The sequence below is a fragment of the Lithobates pipiens genome, unplaced genomic scaffold (assembly GCF_037356315.1).
Source record: "Lithobates pipiens isolate NorthernLeopardFrog02 unplaced genomic scaffold, aLitPip1_a1.2 Scaffold_8, whole genome shotgun sequence".
Classification (NCBI taxonomy): Eukaryota; Metazoa; Chordata; class Amphibia; order Anura; family Ranidae; genus Lithobates; species Lithobates pipiens.
In genome coordinates this window covers 305,022,371-305,029,479 of record NW_027507903.1, presented here as the reverse complement: position 1 = coordinate 305,029,479, position 7,109 = coordinate 305,022,371, and the positions used below count along the sequence as shown (strand labels likewise).

At 45.3% G+C, this 7,109-nt stretch overlaps 1 protein-coding gene across 1 annotated transcript in view; it reads right to left on the bottom strand.

Annotated features, from left to right (window-relative positions):
* Positions 1-823: 823 nt before the first annotated feature.
* The window catches only part of LOC143960867 (uncharacterized), a 54,264-nt gene continuing 47,978 nt past the window's right edge, over positions 824-7,109 (bottom strand). Inside the window, exon 11 of the mRNA XM_077469828.1 lies at positions 824-968. The gene's annotated coding sequence lies outside the window, so the exon portion shown is untranslated. The remainder of the gene's footprint in view (positions 969-7,109) is intronic.

The following is a 7,109-nucleotide window of genomic DNA, read 5'->3' as shown; positions in this document are numbered from 1 at the left end:
ACCAGTCCTAAAATGTGGTAGCTGCATTAGTTTTCCTTTTTAATAAATTGTTCCCTTATTGTTCCCTTATTTTCATCTGGTGATCTGGCTAGTAACACTATTTCTGTCTTATGGTGGCACTACTCTATGGAGTAGCACACTTAGGACAGCAGCATTGTCAACCTCTGAAGTGAATAGTATTAGATGCACTAGACAATTTGGATGGACTTGAGTAACAAATTAGAGCTGACCTCCAGTTAATACTTTTTAAGCAGTTACCAACAGTTTTTTTTTTTCTTTTGGGATGAAGGTTTTACATAACTGAATAAAAGCAGATTATTGTATGCAGGCCTGTCAGTATTAAATGGTGTGTCTTAGCCCTGTAACTGCCCCTTTTGTTGGACAGCTTGGTTAGAGGAAGATGAAAGATAAAAGACTTATTGGCAAGATCACCAGGTGAAAATAAAGCAAAAAGCCTAAAAATTTTAACTAATGCGGGCATCATATTTAAGGGGTTGTAATCTGAGGGAGCTCTGTGCACAGTAAACGGTTTACATATAAACATATATATGCAGCCACTGGGCATTTAAACCCACTCGCCGAGAGGCTACATATGGGCGAGCCATGGGAAGAGGTTAAGCCCTAACCACCAACATTAAACCTCTATTGCCCGTTGATGTTCTGTCATTTGTACAGAAGTTATATATTAGTTAACCATTGTCATATGTGGTGGGTAATGGCACTGAAATTGCAGCTTGATAGTTACAGCATTGAGAAAAAAGGAACAATTCAGTCAATTATTTTTATATCACTGAATAATAATAAACAAATAAAAAACATTTTTCTTGAAATATATTTATTAAACTGTCACTACAAGAGATAAAAAGTTTCTATTTTACAGCGTCTTTATTCTCATAATTGCTGGCAGTAAGGATATTAGGTAACAAGCAGTTTGAAATGATTTGTACTCAAAAGAAAGGCAGTGATATCTGAAAGAGAATACACAAAATATTAGTTTGACTAAGGTGTAATGTCATGGCTGCCTTTATAGTGGAACTGAAATTCTAGGTACAAATAAGCAGAAAGCTATATGAGTATGGCCACCATCCCCAGACAGCTCTTGCTAAGCTCTATAGCTGCCCCTGCTTACCTTACTAAAGCCCTTGTACACACGGTCAGACATACCGACGGAAAATGTCCGATCGGACCATGTTGTCGGATAATCCGACCTTGTGTGGGCTCCATCGGACTGTTTCCGTTGGAATATCGGATCGACAAAGTTTTAGAGCTGGACTATAAAATTTTCCGACAACATGATCTGATCGGACTTTGTCCGATCGTTCGTAGAGAATTCCGATCGGACAAAGTGCCACGCATGCTCAAATCGAATTACGAGACCAAAGCTATTGACTACTAGCCTGAACGTAAGCCCGTCGTAAAAAAATAACGTCATCACGTTACGAACGATCAGATATTCCAACAACTATGTCTGACCATGTGTATGCAACACCAGTTTCGGACAAAATCCGTTGGACAAAATCCGACAGATTTTGTTGTCGGACTGTCCGACCGTGTGTACAAGGGCTTAGACATGCTGGTAGGTTAATTGGCTTCTGTCTAAATTGGCTCTAGTATACAGTATGAATATGAGTTAGGGACCTTAGATTGTAAGCTCCTTGAGGGTAGGGATCGATGTGAATGTACAATGTATGTGTAAAAGCACTGCGTAAATTGACGGCGCTATATAAGTACTTTAAATAATAATAATAATAAAGCCAAAGCACTTGAAAAGCTCAAAAGATGCATGAGAATTGTGCTACATTCTTACAACTCCCATCCAGTGCATAATAATTAGATTCCCACATGCAGCAGATGTTTTCTTTTTTTCTGAGTTGCAGTATGGTGAAATCATGGCACATAAATCATTGTTTAGCCCTAACTGAACCTGCTTTTAAAGTGTTACTAAAACCACAACAATATAACCAGTCTGCATATGCAGTAAAGCATGCTCGTTATACTCACTGTGGAACCTAAGGAGTTAACCATGTGCTTTGTGCAAAAAGGCTGTTTGATCCTGTCTTCTCTGATTCTCCCCTTCTTTTACAGTCCTGAATGCATCTGCTCATAGAACAAGGCACTCTGCACATGCTCAGTTTGGTGTGTATTGCCAGAGTTTTTTTTTTTTGGGGGGGGGGGTGCATGTGATCAGCACAGGGCCAATCAGCACTTTCCAGACAGAGGGTTAGGAGTCATGCAACCTCATAGGAAAGTCAGAGGAGAATGAAAACAAGCTTTAACCAGTGCTCAGCCAGACACTGATAGAAGTGTACCCGACTGCTATATACTGCTGATGAGAAAAGGTATTTAGCAGTTTAAAATTTACTAAAATAATTTTGATGTTCTGTGTACTGTGGGAGACCAGATATAGTAAATGCAGGGTCCTGGGTTTAGTAATACTTTAAGCTCTGCAATAAGCAACAAGACGTTCGGAATGCCATTTCACCTTCATTGTCATTTAAATTTGCAGCTGAACTCCAGACATATACAAAATTATCAAATTGATGCAGCTGTGCTTTCATGAATTTATTTTTTCAAATGTAAGCACCTCAGCATAAGTACAAAATATGACCTGGTATCACCCTTTTTTAATCCCCTCTACAGAGCTGTGACTGGAAGGGGGACAAGGAGCCAATCAGTTGTTCTGCAGTGCTCATTTGCCAACAAAATACTTGCTGACCTGAGTAGAAAATAGAATAACAGATGAGGTCTGCTTCTCCTTTCAGTGTCCAGTCACAGGCTGGGGGAGGACCAAGACTTGTAAGTGTTACTTAGAGTGATACTAAATTCTTGTTTTTTTTTCTATAAAAATAACAAACATGTTTTACTTACCTGCTCTGTGCAGTGGTTTTGCGCAGAGCAGCCCAGACCCTCCTCTTCTTGGGTCACTCTCACAGCTTGCTATGGGGGCACCCAAGCTGAGCCACAGCTATGTGTATCCATTCAGGCCCATCCCCTCTCTCTCCTTATTGGCTGACTGACTTTGATTGACATCAGTGGCACTGCACTGCTGTCTCAGCCAATGAGGAGGTGATTTCCAGGCAGCTGAGACACTACTGCAATGTCGCTGGATAGAGATGGGGCTCAGGTAAATATTAGGGCGGCTGCTGCACACAGAAGGCTTTTTATCTTAATGCATAGAATGCATTAAGATAAAAAAAAAAACTTCTGCTTTTACAATCAATTAAACTGCAATAGAGAAAACTCATGTTTTCTCCCCTGCCAGACAGTGGTGCATGGTGCAATAGGGCTGTGTAAATTTAAGAACTGGAAGGACAGAAACACAAATCCTTTGTCAAGAAAACAGCTCCTTACTTCCGGTTCCGGCGCCACATGAGCAGGCTGTGAGTGGACGCAGCTCCCGCCGAACCCCTCTATATCGCTGCCTGTAGACCTGCTAAAACTCCGGGGTTGCTCCCCAAACTCCACCTCACTTACGGGGGACTCATGGACCGCTTTGTGGAGCGGTCATATGCCCGGGCTGTCTCTTCCTCGCCGTCCTCAGCAGAAGACGCGGCCCTCGGCGCGGCCAAGATGGCGACCACGCTACCAGCGGATCAGGTCGGGCCCTTGATCACAGCAGAGATGCAGGGAAATCAACAACCGGTGGGCATAGCCCAAGAAGTTGTAGCCCTTCTAGGCCCTACTTTAACAGCCACAGTGGATGCAGCCGTACACAAAGGGCTGGAGCAGCTCCATATAGAGCTACAAGCACAGGCGCAATGAATCACCCAGACGGAAGATCGGATTTCTTTTCTGGTGGATGATACTACGGCACAATCGGCGATGATCGCCCGTCTCACGGCGGAGACGAGAGATCTGTGGGATAAGATCGATGACCTCGAGAACCGCTCCAGAAGAAACAATTTACGAATCATTGGTCTTCCGGAAACGGTTACTGCGAATCACCTCGCTGACATATGTGCTAGTCATACCGGAACAATTGGGTCTCCGCATACCCTGTACTATCGAACGTGCTCACCGCATCGGCCAATATGAGGATACCCGCACTAAGCCTAGGCATGTCATTGTAAGGTATCTTAATTATGCTGACAAGGCAGCGATTTTACAAGCATTCCGGCGCAATCGTATCTTGACCGTTGATGGAGCTAAACTTCTACTATTTGCCGACTATTCAGTAGAGGTCATGAAACGCAGGAAGGCATTCGCTCCGGTGTGTACTACGCTACACCAACAACAAGTAACGTTTTCCTTGGCCTACCCTGCTATTCTACGAATGGAAGCGCCTTCAGGGGAACGCCTATCTTTTACGTCACCGGACGAAGCAGCAAGATACTTGGCTCAAGCCACCACAGAAATGGACCATACAGATGCTTCGATCGGCTCTCCGTCCCGCCCTGACCCTGGAGATCGCAGACCGCGCTCCAGCCCTAGCAAGCCGCCGTATAAGCGCACCCGACTCACCCAGCTATCGAATCGTGAAGGAAATCGTGGCTGCTGAAATTGGACGTTTTGGATACGAGGAGACCACGCTACTACTCCCCGCACTGACGATGGAATTGGCCTGATAAGTACACGCTTGTTTTTCTCCCATGTGCCTACACTTCTACAGTTTGCATCAAGTTAGCAGTTCTTTAGTGTTATGGCTCAGGGCTCCTACTGGTTTACTGCGATTATAAAGCGGTCGCTTAAGTTCTGTTTATAAACATTTACTCTACATACCACCGAGGCGGTAACCTGCTTTTGAATGCTGGACTACAGTGTATACGAGGCGGATATGTTCTCTTAGCCCGCCACTCTGATCCCACATGACACTGCTTTATACTCTATATTTGCAACGGTTGTTCGCTCGGAAGCGGGAACCCTTACCGCCCTCAGCCTGGGTCATTCCCACTGCAGCATCTATGCTGTCCCCCACGTGGGGTGCTGAACCCGGCTCTTGATCCCTCCTGGACAATACTCAAGTGTAAGGGGGAGGCGGGAGGGTCGGTATCCACATACGGTTGGATGTGGAAAAAAGGGAAGTTCTTGATAGATTGTTTAGATACCTTCTGGGTATTAATTTGTTCTTTATTCCATGCAGGTTATGCTCTACGTTACATGTTGTTTTTTACTTCGTGCTTCTATGAATGCTCTATGCCTTTAAGCCTAGAAACGACACGGTCTTCGAGAGTTCCCCTATTTGGCGGATCGAGATTATGGGGGAGGTTTCCCCGCTACCTCTTAGCGCTGACATCTGAATTATTACTACTATGGCTTCGTCGGTCGAGGGGGATCACTTGAAGATCGTGTCGTGGAATGTTAAGGGGCTTCGCTCCCCATGTAAGCGGCTGATGATCCTTAGACATTTGAAACGGTAACGAGCGGATGTGGCTCTGTTACAAGAGACGCACCTCTCGGCTGATGATGTGCAACGCCTCCGTAGGTTGTGGGTGGGAGAGGTTTTTGGGTCCCCATCTGATGGTCGTAGGGCCGGGGTAGTGATTCTGTTACATAAAAAGCTAACCTATACAGTTAAGAATGTACAAGTGGATCAGCTAGGTCGCATGATCACCATTTCACTCAAATTAGCCCATTCGGATATCGCTATTACTAATGTCTATGCCCCAAACTCACCTGACTCTACCTTTTTTTGTGACTTGATTACCTGGACGACGATGATACCAGAAGCTTTACACGTTTTGGGAGGAGATTTTAACGCGGTGATGTCACCCACCCTTGACTGTTCGAGCAGATCCGCAGCAATAGGGTCGACTCGGGACAGACCTATCACCTCACCAACGCTCTTAGCCAGAACGGTTGACCAACTACGACTACTGGACCCGTGGAGGATAGCTCATCCGACGGGTAGCGACTTTACGTTTTATTCCCCTCCTCACGACTCGTTTTCTCGTATAGATTATTTTTTTGTCACCCAAGCGCTTTTCCAGTTGACCCGGGATCCTGAAATCTACGACCCTAGGATTTCGGACCACAGCCCAATAGCCCTTAACTTGCTAGATACTCGCGCGGGGTCCCTGCCACCTATGTGGCGATTCCCTTCGTACTTAGCGGACAACGAAGATTTTCGTTCGGTTCTGGAGTTGGCATGGACGGAATATGTCTCCGACAATCGGGAATACCTTACCAATCCGAACTTATTCTGGGAGGCTGGCAAAGCCTTCTTAAGGGGTAAGATCATATCATATGTCACTCAATTTAAACGTAACGCCAAACGACAATATATGACGGCGAGCGAGAACTTACGGTATGCTCACGAAAGTTTAATATCTAATCGCTCGCAGGCCAATATTAAATTATGGACGAAGGCCAAGAGGGAGTTTGATCTTTGGGCAGAACAGCAGGAATTGGCCAAAGCGTCATACTCCACTCTTTATTTTCACAAATTCGGTAACAAGGCAGGTAAGCTACTCGCCAGGATGTGCGCCGGCGCTAGAAAAACTACGCGTATTATGTCCATGAAAGATGATACGGGTGTGCTGCACACCTCCTCCGATGAAATTAGCAAAATCCTTACGGACTATTACACCCGATTGTACTCGACGGATTCGGTGGATCAGGAGGGAGCGGCGACCCTCCTGCATCAATTGCAATTACCTGAACTCACCACTGAAGCTCTGGATGCCCTCAATGCTCCCGTTACGATTGAGGACATTCAGATCACAATTAAATCTTTGGCGTCGTCTAAAGCGCCGGGACCAGACGGCCTCACTGCCGAATTCTATAAAATGACCAAAGACTTTGTCCCGGCCACGTTACAAGCTGTCTTTAAGTCAATGTGGGAGGGCGGTCCATACCTCCCTACGGGAACTCAGGCATACATACGACTTATCGGCAAGAAAGATAGAGATCCTACTCTACCAGGGTCATACCGACCAATATCGTTGATTAACGTAGACGTGGAAATTTTGTCGAAAATTGTCGCCACTCGTCTTGCGTCTTTACTCCCATCACTTCTACACCCAGCTCAATCGGGGTTCGTTAAAGGACGCTCGGCTACGTTAAACATCCGTAAGGTTCTGACTGTTCTAGAGTACGCCAAATCCCACCCTGACAAAGATGTAGCTATTATGTCGTTAGACGCCGAAAAGGCCTTCGACAACATTAGTCTG